The 14083-nt window shown below is 40.9% G+C and overlaps 2 protein-coding genes across 4 annotated transcripts in view; one reads left to right on the forward strand and one right to left on the reverse strand.

Annotated features, from left to right (window-relative positions):
• Nucleotides 1-8915, reverse strand: part of PDCD10 (programmed cell death 10) — a 47968-nt gene extending 39053 nt beyond the window's left edge. The window contains exon 1 of one of the 2 annotated variants that reach the window (XM_003416253.4): nucleotides 8801-8912. The gene's annotated coding sequence lies outside the window, so the exon portion shown is untranslated. Of the gene's footprint in view, nucleotides 1-8800 lie in introns of both variants that reach the window. The other variant, XM_010596051.3, reaches the window with a different exon arrangement.
• Nucleotides 8916-8961: 46 nt separating this feature from the next.
• The window catches only part of SERPINI1 (serpin family I member 1), an 83867-nt gene continuing 78745 nt past the window's right edge, over nucleotides 8962-14083 (forward strand). The window contains exon 1 of one of the 2 annotated variants that reach the window (XM_003416252.4): nucleotides 8962-9804. The gene's annotated coding sequence lies outside the window, so the exon portion shown is untranslated. Of the gene's footprint in view, nucleotides 9816-14083 lie in introns of both variants that reach the window. The other variant, XM_010596050.3, reaches the window with a different exon arrangement.

Below are 14083 nucleotides of genomic sequence, written 5' to 3' on the forward strand. Positions count from 1 at the left end.
GATATGGTTATGAAAGTCAGACATAATCCAAACCCTTGAGAAGTGGGCAGTCTTGCAGATAAGAGGCACAAAAGAAACAGTGACATGTCAAGGTGCCACTTTGCGTAACTCCAAGGGACATACTTGCATTACATTATAGTACACTTATGCTACACAGGTTCAACTGAAAGAAAACTATTAAAATATGTAGGTGCTAATAATTCCATTCCATAAGCATAAGCCCTAGAATGAGAGATAACGAACATGGACCTGCTATTCCTGCCACCGGACTTAGCACCACAGTGCCTCTCACAATGAGCAGCTCGCCACACTGTAATTCCTGTATTATACATATTTCTCTTCCAACACAGTTTCTGAAGCCAAATACTTCACCTACACCAAAAGGAAAAGTAATCAATTCCACTTCTAGAGAAAAGCTGGCTGTGCTCAAGTTATGTTAGTCTCTAATGTGATAACTTCCTAAGGGAATTTTTTAAGAGTAAGCTTGAATATAAGCACCTTTTACCTGTCACATTGACCTTAGCAACTAAGATACAACTTTTCTGTAACTGTAACTCTAAATCTAACTGTCCTCCAATGAAGCTCTACCGCTAACTGCAGTGCAGTGAATTGCTTTTATATGGCCTTTCTAGCCATGGTCTCTTAACCCCCACAAAATGACTGGCTGGGAGTATGCAAATAAAGTATGTAAAAATCTTCCAGGGAATGGACAGTAACTATGTAAATAAGGTGCCTGTGGCCAACCGGGGAAATTGGCCAGTTCTGCCATCCTGGTAACTTTAAAAGAGCCATTCCCGCAGAGATTCAGGGGGACCTCACTACCATTAAGAAGATTCTGGAGCTGTGTGTGTCTTTTAGACCAAGGACCCAGGGTCCCTCTGCTGAGAACCTCCTAGACCCAGAAAAAAGAACACACACTGAAGATGGCAAAAGACAACAGCAGTGGGCTTGCTGGTCCACAGACTGAGGTGGCTGCATGTGGGCTTGTTGGTCCACAGAGTAAGAGCTGAGCGCCTTCAGGCAAGAGGCTTGCTGGCGGAGTCAAAAGAGCAGCTATACCACTTGCCTATGCAGGGTAAGAGAGGCCTGAGTGTGCCCTGTACAAAGGCTGCACGCCTTTCCCTCCTGGGTAGTGGGGGCCCAGGTAGCATGTCAGGAGCCAGCGCAGAGGCTTAGAAAGACCCAGCGGTGGAGGTTCACGAGATTCTATGCAGGGGTCTTCCAGCAGCAGCAGGAACCAGCAAGGCTCAGCAGCAGTGCAGGAGCCTCAGGCACTGTGTAGTCCCTCAAGCAGCACGGTGGTAGCCAGAGGCAGCAGTGATGTTAACGTAGCATCTGACGTGAACCACAGCACGCCAGTCCAGTGACAAAGGAACAGACATGGGTAATTTGGGGAAGGGTGAGCAGTTCTCCTTTGGGAATTTGCTGTTATGTTTAAAGTTTGCTTTCTCTAGATAATAATAACGGCTTTCACTTTGCCAACACCATGTTAAGTGTCTCGTGTGCCCAGCTCAATCACAGATGAACACAGCATCCGTGAATGGTTACCAATGGGTTTATGTGTCTCATTCCTAGCAGTCTAATGGCTTCCTGGAAGTTCGAGGCACAGCCTGTCTGCATGTGCAATGCAGATAGACACATACACACACTAACATAGTTTTTACTGCAATGGTTAAAAACATGATCTCGACTCAGCCAGTTTAGATTCATATCCTAACGCCAAGGAATGACTAGTTGTGTGACCATGGGCAAGTTACTTAACCTGGCTACATTTTAGTTGCCTTCATCTATAACATGGAGACAAAGCGCCGCTATCTCACCAGGGTTTTTGTAGGGATTATGCGAAACCACATAAAATGCTTAACACGATGCCTGGCACTTAGTTACTGCTCAATAAATGTTGACTATCATATTATATCCCAGCTCATTCCAAAGAGGATTTCAGGCAATTTCACAATTAATAAACACTCAGTAAATACTTGGTAAGTAAATGAGGTGGGGTATCAATATTACGCAATTTAGACTTACCTCTGGTAAACTTATTTCCAAGGGACTAGCCTCATTGATTAAATAGTAGTGTCTACCATTTAACATATTCCACTTCTGCTACCCAATAATTTTAAGCTTTCTAATAAAATCTACACACAGAAACAACCCTACAGGTAACACTTGATTCTAGGCAACTCAGAAGAATGAGATTGAATAGGTTCAAATCATTTTTTGGCAGTTAAAGGAAGCATGCCATGGCGTAACCAGGAAAAATAAGACTGTAGTATCACAACACATCCAAGATGCAATTAAATTTTGTAGTTAAAGTAAGAAAACTAAATTTTTCATCTTCATATAAAGAAAAATGGACCTTCAAACTCCATTTTTTATCTTTCAGCAAAAAAATTTCCAAATGTTGCAAAAAAGTTGTCATTTTTAACATTGTGTGTGTATGCAGATATATATAGTACTAAAACGTAAGTCTTTTAAGACTGCAATTTAATATAACATTCCAAATGTAATAATATATACAATCAATCATAACACCTGACTTTAAAATGGACTTGGCTTAAAATTCTCAGTAACATTACCTGCCATAATGGCCTTAATACCCATTGCTGTCAAGTTGATTCTGACTCACAGTGACCCTACAGGACAGAGTAGAACTGCCCCACAGGGTTTCCAAGGAGCGGCTGGTGGATTTGAACTTCTGACCTTTTGGTTAGCAGCCAAGCTCTTAACCATTGCACCACCAGGGCTCCATATTCTCCATACATGCTAAGTTAAGTATAAAATTTTTATAAAAGATTCAAATAACATCAGGACTGACTTAAAAGTAGTTTAGGACTTAGCAAAAAATATAAGAGAAAATACATAATAATAATAACTGAGGATGCACAATCAAATTTTAAAGCCAAGTATCAGCAAATCATTTTTTGAGAATATCTTGTGAGAGACTGATTTGGTAAATCCACCATAATCATATGGTATGAGACACATAAAAAACCAAAAACCAAACCCACTGCCGTCTAGTCAATTCCAACTCATAGCCACCTTATTGGACAGAGTAGAACTGACCCATAGAGTTTCCAAGGAGCACCTGGTGGATTTGAACCACCGACCTCTTGGTTAGCAGCCACAGCACTTACCCACTATGCCATCAAGGTTTCCTCGCGACACATAAGGCTAATGCAAATTAAAGCTGTAAATTTATCCAATGCCATTTCCATAGTATGAAAGATCAGGAAATTTTTTTTGTTTTTGTTTTTTGAGGACCGAAATAGAACATAATTTATCCCTAAAATTTAGTTTGTTTTTAAAATAATATGATCTTTTTACTCTCATAAGTACCTAGACATAGAACAAATAAAATATCACCTTAAAATTCACTGAAATATTACAGGAATCTTCAAGAAGCCCAAAATGTATGCTCTTTTGCAACAACCACTACTCAATTTTACAAAGTCACCTTGTCTAAAGTAGGTGAGATTAAAGGAGACAGATTCAGATTCAAACCCTGGCTCCAACATCTACTACCTGGAAACTCAGGCAATTTAATTAAACTTCCCAGAGCCTTAGTGTCCTCAGCTATAAAACAGTGCTAATACTACCTACTTGAAATAATTGTTTGTGGATTAAATAATATCAGGAAAAAATATAGTTCATTCAAAGTTAGTTCCTTCTCTTGGGGGACATCTAGCTCAACTGGCATAACACAGTCCACAAAGAAAATGTTCTGCATCGTACTTTGTTGAGTAGCGTCTGGGGTCTTAAAAGATTGTGAGTGGCCATTTAAGACAAAATACTTCACTCTCCACTGGTCCCAACCCGTGTGGAGCAAAGGAGAATGAAGAAAACCAAAAACGCAAGGGAACAATTAGTCCAAAGGACTAATGGACCGCAACTACTACAGCCTCCACCAGACTGAGTCTGGCACAGCTAGATAGTGCCTGGCTACCACCACTGACTACTATGACAAGGATAATAAAGGGTACCAGATGGAGATGGAGAAAAATGTAAAACAAAATTCTAACAAAAAAAAAGACCAGACTTACTGGTCTGACAGAGACTGGAGAAACCCTGAGAGTATGGCCCCCAGACACCCTTTTAACTCAGTACTAAAGTCACTCCTGAGGTTCACATTTCGGCCAAAGATTAGACAGGCCCATAAAACAAAACAGGACTAAATGGGCACACCACCCCAGGGGCAAGGATGAGAAGACAGGAGGGGACAGGAAAGCTGGTAACAGGGAACCCAAGGCTGAGAAAGACAGTGTTGACATGTCATGGGGCTGGCAACCACTGTCACAAAAAAATGTGTATTAATTGTTTAATGAAAAACTAGTTTGCACTGTAAACCTTCATTTAAGTACAATTAAAAAAAAAAAAAAATACCACGGCTTGGGTCAGGTGCACCTTAGTCCCCAAACTGACATATTTGCTTTTCAAAAAAAAAAAAAAAAAAAGCTAGTTCCTTCCATGTTTATATTCTTTTGTTATAATGAATGTTGCTTGCAAAAAGCAGGCTAGTAATAAGGTCTCCAAAATGCTGAAATACAAAATTTCACTGTAATGGAAAATGACTCCTTTGTCATTTCCACATAAAAGCTATCTACCCTGATTAAAATTTTTTTTTTTTACCCTGATTTTAGAGACCTCCAAGAAAGAATAAACATCATTCTATGGTTTATGTAAAACTTCTATCAATAATTCCTTTGTGTCTAACCTAAATTTCCCAAGTTTCTTTTGAGAGTTCCTTCAATCCTCCTTGAGGGTGCCAAGCATGTCTGTTTTACTCATCTCTGCATTTGTTTATTTCTGTCCCGAACACAGTGCTGGAGGCACTGTGCATGAATGCACATATTCATTCATTCAGCAAATATTTACTGAGCATTTAGTTTGTGCTAGGTACTGTGGTAAGTAGTGGAGTACCACAATAACTGAGAACAGCCACTGCCATCAAGTCAATTCTGACTCACAGTGACCCCACAGAGCAGAGTAGAACTGTCTCACAGGGTTTCCAAGGAACAGCTGGTGGTTTCAAACTGCCAACCTTTTGGTTAGCAGCCAAGCTAGAGGGTCCTGCTCAAACAGCTTACACTCTAGTAGTGGAAACAGACATTTTAAATACACAAATAATTAAGCTCCTCTTGTGATGAATGAACGCTACAAAGGAGAACTACTAAGTACGGTGAAGATATAGAGGGCCTACTCTAGCTTCAGGGATGAGGGGCCAAAGGTCATGGAAGGCTCCCCTGAGGAATGACATTTAAGATGAGACTTGAAAATCAACCAGTTGACCAGATTTTGGGGGGAGAAGGAACTGACGGTAGTGGTCCAGGGAGATGGAATGCGTACAAAGGCCCTGAGTCAAGACAAAGTTTACATATGTAGTAACTGAAAGGTGTAGTAAATGAGAAAGGCTGGGGATAAGGGCAGAGAGGAGACAGGAGACAAATTATCACCATTAAACAGAGCAAGAGGCAAATAGTATTTGAGTATTTCAGTCACTTTAAGTCTTTTTCTCCCATAAGCAAAATGATCTAAGGAAACTGAGTCTTTATTTCATTAGCACTAAAGACACAGAGTCAGAAGACTTAGATTTTGCCTTGGTCCATACCGGTTGCTAGCTGCATGACCATGGGCAAGTCACTTAACCAAACAGAGCCTGTCCATTCTTCTCTAAAACAAGTACTCAATCATTCTATCTACTCAGAGTACGATAAATTCTGTTCTTCAGGCCTTACATCCTTAAATTCTAGCTAGAGAAAGAATGAGCACTGTAAATGGAAACCAGCCTGAGCTGTGTAAGAGATAATGGCCAAAAGCTGACACAAGGCTCTATGAAGCCCAAAGTGATTGTGAATGTGGGTCAATGCATTGTAAATTGTAAGCAACTATAAAATATACCATTGAACACATCACTCTGTGAACCCTAACTTATCCAATGTGCAGAGGTCCAAAAAGACCACAGTACTCCAGAATATGACTTCAAAGAATGAAAAATACAATAAAACATTACTGCACCACTCCAGGAAACTCTGGTGGAGTAGTGTGGTTAAGAGCTACCAATGCAAGCCAAAAGGTCAGCAGTTCAAATCCACCAGGAACTCCTTGGAAACCCTATGGGACAGTTCTACTCTGTCCTATAGGGTCACTATGAGTCGGAATCGACTCAAAGACAACAGGTTTGGCTTTTTTTTTTTGGTTTGCACCATTCCAGCATAGATGAAACATCAAAACTATAATCAACCTTAAAGATAAAAAGAAGACAAAGTGGTAGAATCGAACTAAGGCCAAAGCCAACATACAATGAAATACACCAACTATGTTATACTTAATTTCATTTAACTTATTTCCAAGTTTTCCTGACTTATTCAAAAGCTCTTTTAGTTCCACGCAAAAAGTTACAATCACTTCCTACCTCCCCCAACAAAAAACAAACGTCATTTTTACCACCTAGAAAATACACTAACATGCTTGTTTTACCGTCACTGACTAATGCTCAGTTCATGGTCTGCTTAAACTACCTTTTTAATATTTAGCACAGTTTCCTCACATAGTTTTCCATTTGTTTAGCTGTTCTGCCTTCCCTGTGTACTACATTACTCTAGGTACTACATTATTCTGGATTTTACTTCATCTGTAGGATCATAACTTGCTTCTATTTTAAAGATCACATTAATTTCCAGACCATCTTAACTTCAACCATAGGGGAATATAATACATTGTTAATAATAAATTGTAGAGTGTATTAAAAATTCAGCATATTTTAATGATCAATTTATAAAAAAGCCAGCCATGACTGGTCACCTAACTATAAAAAAACCAAACTTGTTGCCGTGGAGTCAATTCTGACTCACAGCGACCCTTCAGGACAGAGTAGAACTGCCCACAGAGTTTCCAAGGAGTGCCTGGTGGATTCAAACTGCCGACCTTTTGGCTAACAGCCGTAGCTCTTAACCACTATGCCACCAGGATTTCCGCTGACTATAACTAGGTATCTAATTATTGGATAAACTTATTACAAAGAAATTCTGATGTCAATGAACTTAATCCTGACATTCTATTAAAGAACTATTCAATAATAATATTCATTTTTTTTTTTTTTTATAACTGGTCATAACAACAATCACAGGGTGTAAGACTGGAACGAGGGAGCCCTCATGGTACATTGGTTAAAGCGTGTGGCTGCTAATTGAAAGGTCTGTGCTTTGAGTCCACCAGCTACCCCGAGGTACAAAGATGTGGCACTCTGCTTCTGTAGATTTACAGCCTTGGAAACTCTATGGGGCAGTTCTCCTCTGTCTTATAGGGTTGCTGTGAGTCAGAATGGACTTGATGGCAGTGGGTTTGTGTTGGGAAGACTGGAGCAAGCACACTGCTTTCTGCTTGATATGAAACATAAGCATCCTTTTTTTTTCTTTTCTTTTTTCACTCTCTAATGTAAAATAAGGACAAATTAAAAGAAAAATCATAGGAAAAGCATATTAGATCCAGATTTTATTATTTAAACACACACAGACACAGGAATATAAAAATCCCAAGCAGGAAATTTGATGTTACCTCTGTGGAAAGCAATGTATCTCCCTTACTTGTATCGAGCACACTAAACTCTCTGGATACTACCTTATTTGAAAAAAGTATAAAGTAAGTTTTATGGAATAATTCCAATACCACTGTCCTCAGTTTTACAAAATAAGAATAAAAATAGTCCTAAAATAAGAAATGAAAGGAATGTTCTTGTAACTAGGATGTAATATATTGCTTAGTTGACATTCTCTTATCTCCTATATACCCTTTAAAATGGAATGTGGTAATAATACAGGCTATCATTTAATATACTTCTAATAATAAGAAAAATATGTTAAGTTGAAACTGATTTTTAAAAATTTTTCTCAAAGGTCAGAGTGGGCCTTTCCTCTAGACTGAGGAATTTCACCCCAGCTCAAAATCAGTAACTCTTCACCTCACAAATGACTTCTTAGAAATAACTACGATACACTACTTCGTAACTTCCTCCACCCTGCACCTTTTTAAAAAGACACATCCAACCTCCCTACTCTTTCTTTCTTGAGAGGCAGTTCTGACTCAGAAGCTGGACTAGAACTGGACAAGATCTGTCCCTACGTGTGTGACACTTATTGCCTCAGTTTCTTCATTAGCAGCAGGATGTGAAAGTACTTTGAAAACAGTAAACAGGTAAACATCTTAGGTATTACACATAACAGGGTCAAGCTTTTCTACTTAGGGCAAAATTGCTCCTTACAGAAGCCACATCAAGAAACTGGAATTTAATCCGTGGGTTCCCGTCAACATGTGACCCGTCCTTATACAGTTCTCTTCTCTCAAAGGGCATAACCCGAGTCACCCCTAAGAGCAGCCTCCCATACACTCCTTCCTTCCTCCACTCCTTCCCATCCTACCTCCAAAGCAGGGGGGAAACAGCAGCCTCATCTCTCCGCCTCTAGCCACACCTTCAGACGACCCCCCCCCCCCCCGCCCGGCACATCCGCCCTCTGCCCTTTCCCGGGGCACCAGAGGCCAGCCTCGCCCTTCCCCTCCCGCCCCCACCTAGAGGAAACTTCCTGGAGGCGCTCAGGCCCAAGCCCGGCAGGCGGCATTTACAAACCCCCTTTACGCCACTCGCGTAGGGTAACCTCACTTACGCCCATAGGGCCCCGCTCCCAGCCCCGTCCGCTCCGCCTGCCAGAGGCAAACCCGAGTGCCTTAGCCCCGGCCCCTGTGTGACCCAGACCTCTTCTGTTCCGCTCAGACCTACGGGGACTGAAACAGAACACCCACACCTTACCGGCAACTGGGGCACTGACTCCGCTTGCCACCTTTAGAGCCCTCTTCAACTCCCGGATCAATTCACTCCGGCGACGCCGGAAGGACCCGAGAGGAACCAGGCGTTGTCCGGAATCCTGCCCAGCCGGAGTCGCGCAAGGGCGTATGGGGACTCGTAGTCCCATCCGAGGTCCTTGCCGGCAATTCCTGAACTCAGACGACTACAGTTCCCGGCAGGCCATGCGGAGGAGCCTAAGGCGATGGGTGGGGACACTTCTAGCCAATAGTTAAAGAGTTCCCTGCCTTTGCAGGAGGTGAGATGAAGAGAAAGGGTGCACGGAAAGCAGAGGAAGGGCGGGGTCAGCTCTCACCTGCGCCAATCAGGGTGCAGGGTTGCCCCGCAGGCAACTCACCCATTGTGGGGGCGGGCTAGCAGAGCAGAGGACGGAAGGGAGGGAGGGGCCCAAGGTGGGGAACGTGGGACTGCTTGTATGGGTATTCCGCGCGGGCTGAGAGGCAGCCGTGGGAAAGTCATCTCGGCCAAGGGAAGGCGCGGTGTGGAGACGCGCCGCGGCCCGAGGAGCAGCTTCCTCGAGAACAGCCGAGTTCCAGGCACTCCGGGCTGCCGGAGCCGCGGGTCGGGGCTGGATAGGCTGAGCTCGGGCTCTCCGCGGAGGCTCTTGGGCGGGGCTGGAGGCAGCTCCAGGTGTGAGGCCACCGAGTGAGGGGACAGGGGTCTCCAGGGACAGGCAGCGGCAGAAGAGCTGCAGAAGTGCAGGAGCGGGAGGTACCCGGGCAACGGCTTCCCGCCGCCTGCCGCCCCGGCTGCAGCAGGAACAGCAGGGGGAGGAGCAACAGCTGCCGAATTCGCCAACTAGAGGAGGGGGAGGCGGAGCTTGGGTCCCTGTAGAAGCTGAAGGCGCCGCCTGGACTGTAGTTGCCCGGGAGAGACGAGAGCAAGAGCAGGAACAGAAGCTGAGCGCGGTCCTCGGAGCATCAGCTCCATCATCCCGCGAGGGGTTGCAGGTGTGTGGGAGGTAAGCGTGGGTGCTTCTTCCAGGCGTCCACACACTGCAGGGTTTTACTGCCCGTGAAAAAGCCTCTTCTATAGGAATTGTGTCAGGGCACAGCCAAGAGAGTCTCTGCCTCAGGCTAGGAAACCGGTGCAAACCCTTTTGAGTGAAAGACGTACATTTTTGGACTTTAAGGGGAAAAAAGCAAAAGGTGGCTAGACCCTGGGCATAAAAGGGCGTGGTTAGTGTTTTCAGTTGTAGCATTAAAATTGTTCTGGGAGATCCCAAAATTGAGGGAAACCCTGCTGATTGAGGACAAGGTGGACGATAATCTGGATAGGTGCGTAGCTAGTAAAAAGCAAAAATGTCATTGATACAGAATTACTTCAGAACTCTTCCACTAAGAAAATAAGTTTGCATTCTTCTTCAGTGTCTGCCCTTTAATGTTGGTTTATCAGGTTGTCCTGCTCCGACCTGTTTTCCAGGGTGGTTGTACTGCAGGTTCCTAGAATTGAAAGAGATCTGTGTTAAGGAAGCGAATGCAGGCAGGAATAATCAGTATGACTGAACGTATCAGAAGTATAACTTTTGCCAGCAAACATGTAAAAATGTGTTTTAATGGGTGGATACTTAGCTTTCCTTCCAGTGGCTCTGGAATATTGAAACAAAGACCCGGACTCAGCCTACAGTGGGAACATATAGCGTACTTCATTGCTCCTTATTCTTTCGTTTGTGTCCGGTAATATTTGTACATTTAAAAAACAAGAGTACAAGAAAAGCTGTGTAAGGATCTCTCCTCTGTAGAGAGTGTGTACTGAGTGATTGCCCTTAGTATATGTTGTGATGGCTTCAGACTTAAAAGACATGGAGGGTCATAAAATAATTCACAGTATTAAATCGTGTGTAAATCTTTGAATGTAATTACATGCTGATGGACGGAAATACGTTTTAATATTAGGCAAAGATGGAAGTTGCCTCTGTCTTTTTATAACTGATACAATTACAGCTGTTCTTTTCAGAAAAGTATGTAAAAAGATGTTTGCCTACTTCATTTGCCTTTTTCTTTTCGTTACAGAGGTTCCCCAGATTACATGGCTTTTAATCATGGTAGCATATTGCAGCAGAGTTTGCTCTGAAATGCCTTCATTGTGACAGTTGTATATTTCAGAGAGTCTGTCTGAATACTTTAATCTGGATTTTCTTGAGCTAGGGCCAATAAAACAGAATAATTGCTTTCTGTTTTCTTTTTCACACTTTCTTGCTTTACTTAAAATCAAAAATCAGACCCATTACAGTCGAGTCAATTCCGACCAATAGAATTTTATTTTTCTAATGTGCACAAAATTCCTTTTTGAAAAGACAAGGCTCAAAAGACTTCGATTTGTAGTTTAACATTCACTCCTATAAGTGCTTAATAGCATAAGTGACTTAACAATATATATATACTCCTTTTCAGCACCCCCTCCTGCATTCACACACCGGAGAAATATTTAAAAACAAAAAAAAACAAGAAAGAAAGAGCTGCTTTTAGATTGTCCGGTAGCAGATCAGGTGTTAGAAGAAACAGAGCTTTGGAGAAAGAAAAAGCAACGGCAGCCACTAAACTTCGTAGCTATTGTAAGGATCAGATTTTATCTTTGCTACGTCACAGGACAGCCTCTTAATCCACGTAGTTGATTATTTGATGTGAAATGATTTTAGGGGAGAAAAAGGAATAGGGTATAGTGAGGTTTAGAAAAGATTGTGTTTGCCCTTGTTGTTTGTGATTAAGTGGATTGTCCTAAATCAGAGTCTTAGATTCTCTCTCAGTCTCTGCTACTGATTGATTTTGTGAAATCGAACAATTACTCTCACTGGCTTATTTCCCCCATGTAATAATAATAATGACAGTGAAGTTTTTTCAGAGTGCTATTAAAAGATCTTTTGGAAAGCATTTGGTTGGGAAAGCAGTTAATAGTCAAGCAAATAGGGTAGAAAATAAATATCAGAAGAGTTAAGATTCAGATGAACTTTGAATTCCAACTACTTACAGGCCTTTTGTTCTCAGCTGTCATAAAGGCTAGAATCTTATCAGGAATAAATGAGTTTGTGGTATTCAAATACTAAATGTTTTGCCTTTTTCCCAGATTCGTATCTTAATGTGTCAATGAAAGAGATTGGGTTCTTGTTTATCATTTAAGAGTAGAAGGACCATGCTTTTATAGGGGAGAAAATGATTGCCAATGTATACTACATGGGCATTTATCTATTACCTTGAACTCTTAACACATTTTAAGTTGATGTTTATACCAAATTTCAGATTATCTAAAGACTTCTGTTGACTCTACCAGTGTTGAGACAGTTATTATATGGCAGTTTATAATTTTATTTAAAGCACTTCCTAGGTTAAAAGGGTATTATTTAGTGTTCTTGAGTTTTACTAGTTGCGTATACATATCAGGGAGATTGGCATGATACAATAAGAAAAAAAAAAAAAAAACCTGTTCAGAATGTCTCTCTTAAATGGAAGTTTCTCTGGGGATTACAGTTCTTTAGTCAAAAGACTTTGTTAATTTCCAGTTACATTATCTTTTGGATTGTTTTTTAAACTAAAAATTCTGACTCAAGCCTATTGAGTAAAAATAATTGAGTAGCAGGGATTTCTCTTTCTAATGAGGATTCACTGATTCATGCAGGACCGAAGAGCAAGACGGTTTTGGTGCATGTAGAGGGGGGGCCAAATAGGAAGAAAGTTGCTTGAGGAATATACCCTTAGCAAGAGAGAAAAGAGATTTGACTTTTTTGTTAAGGGACTTCACCTTTTCTTTTTTTTTTTTTCCCCTAATCATTAATTTCTATAGGCATATGTCCAAAGTGGGAGACATTACTTTCCTACATTGTCATTTTAACTAGAGTCAGGCCAACATGAATTCATTACATTTTGAATAATAATGGATCATTAGAGCAAAGCAGAAAAGACCATACATATATGTGTTCACTTCCATGTGAAACATATTATTTAAAGCAAAAAGAACAAAAAACCTAAAATAATGTTTTCCCCTTTAATAATAGAGGTACTTGAATCAGACAATAATGATGAACAAGAGCTTCTTTGGGGGGGCCGGGGGCCCTTTTTATTTATCTATTTTTTAAAGCAAACTTCTAAGGTTAGACACTGTTTTGAGGATCAACATTTATCATTATGTAAAGATAAAGGTTTTATTTTTTATAGTCTTGCCTCTAATTTTTTCAGACTTTGGAACGTATTTTAACTAGATTATTAGCTTCTTGAGACCATGTACTTATTTTCTATCTCATGCAGTACCTCACATAACACTCAACATAAAGAAGTTGCCCTATATCCACTTACTGAAATTAGAAATATTGGCCAGTATTTCTTCGATGTACACATTGAAACATAGTTTGAGAGGCAAGAGTCAATCAATCCTATAGAATATTTCCGAGAATTGCTTTGTGCTGCTTAGCCTTTGCAGAAGTGTAGATGGAGGCCAATTTGATTCAGGCTGTGGTGGGCTGCAGACTCATCTACGACTCTGGGTTCCGAAGTTTCTACATCCGTTCCTGAGATAGAGAGTATGTGCCAGGAGAAAAGGCCCCCCAACAGGTGGAACCAAAGGGCTGTCCCTAGCTCATCACCATTTTACCTCAAGTTCCTAGACACATACCATTTTTGAAGCTTGATTATAGGAAGAAAATTTTATTACATAAAAACTGAATTTGCTCTTCCATTTTTCTAGTCATTCCTTTAAAAACAGGAAAGAAGAAAAAATCCGATGGTGCTTAAGCATATATGGAGGTGGGCATTTATTTATTTATTTTATATGTGATCTTCCAGAAACAAATTATCCTTATCAGTGTTAGAATTAAGAACTTGAAGATATTTTTTTCATTTGTTATTATGAGACATGGAGAATTTTAGCAAATTGTAAACAGTTCTTTATTAGAAGTAAAAGCAAATAATAACAGATATTTAACTGGATTTTGTTTGGTTAATTTTAAAATACCTTTGCCAGATGCTGATGGATACAGGTTGACTTAGAAATGATCATTCATCTCCCTTCTTCACGTTCGTTTGGCACTACTCTTAGCAGTGATTAGAGCGCTGCCTTGTATAGCTGGGTTCGTAACCATTTTCCTCACCAGAAATAAATTTCTTTCATCCTTTTATTTACTTTGGGGGCCTTACGTATATATTTGGTAGGTGTTAGCAATTTGTTTCAATATTTGGCAACTTACAAGGAAGCATCATTTTACATTTTTCACAAACAAGTACAGCTAGAAAAATGAATTTT

This window comes from Loxodonta africana, chromosome 23 (genome assembly GCF_030014295.1).
Source record: "Loxodonta africana isolate mLoxAfr1 chromosome 23, mLoxAfr1.hap2, whole genome shotgun sequence".
NCBI classification, from domain to species: Eukaryota; Metazoa; Chordata; class Mammalia; order Proboscidea; family Elephantidae; genus Loxodonta; species Loxodonta africana.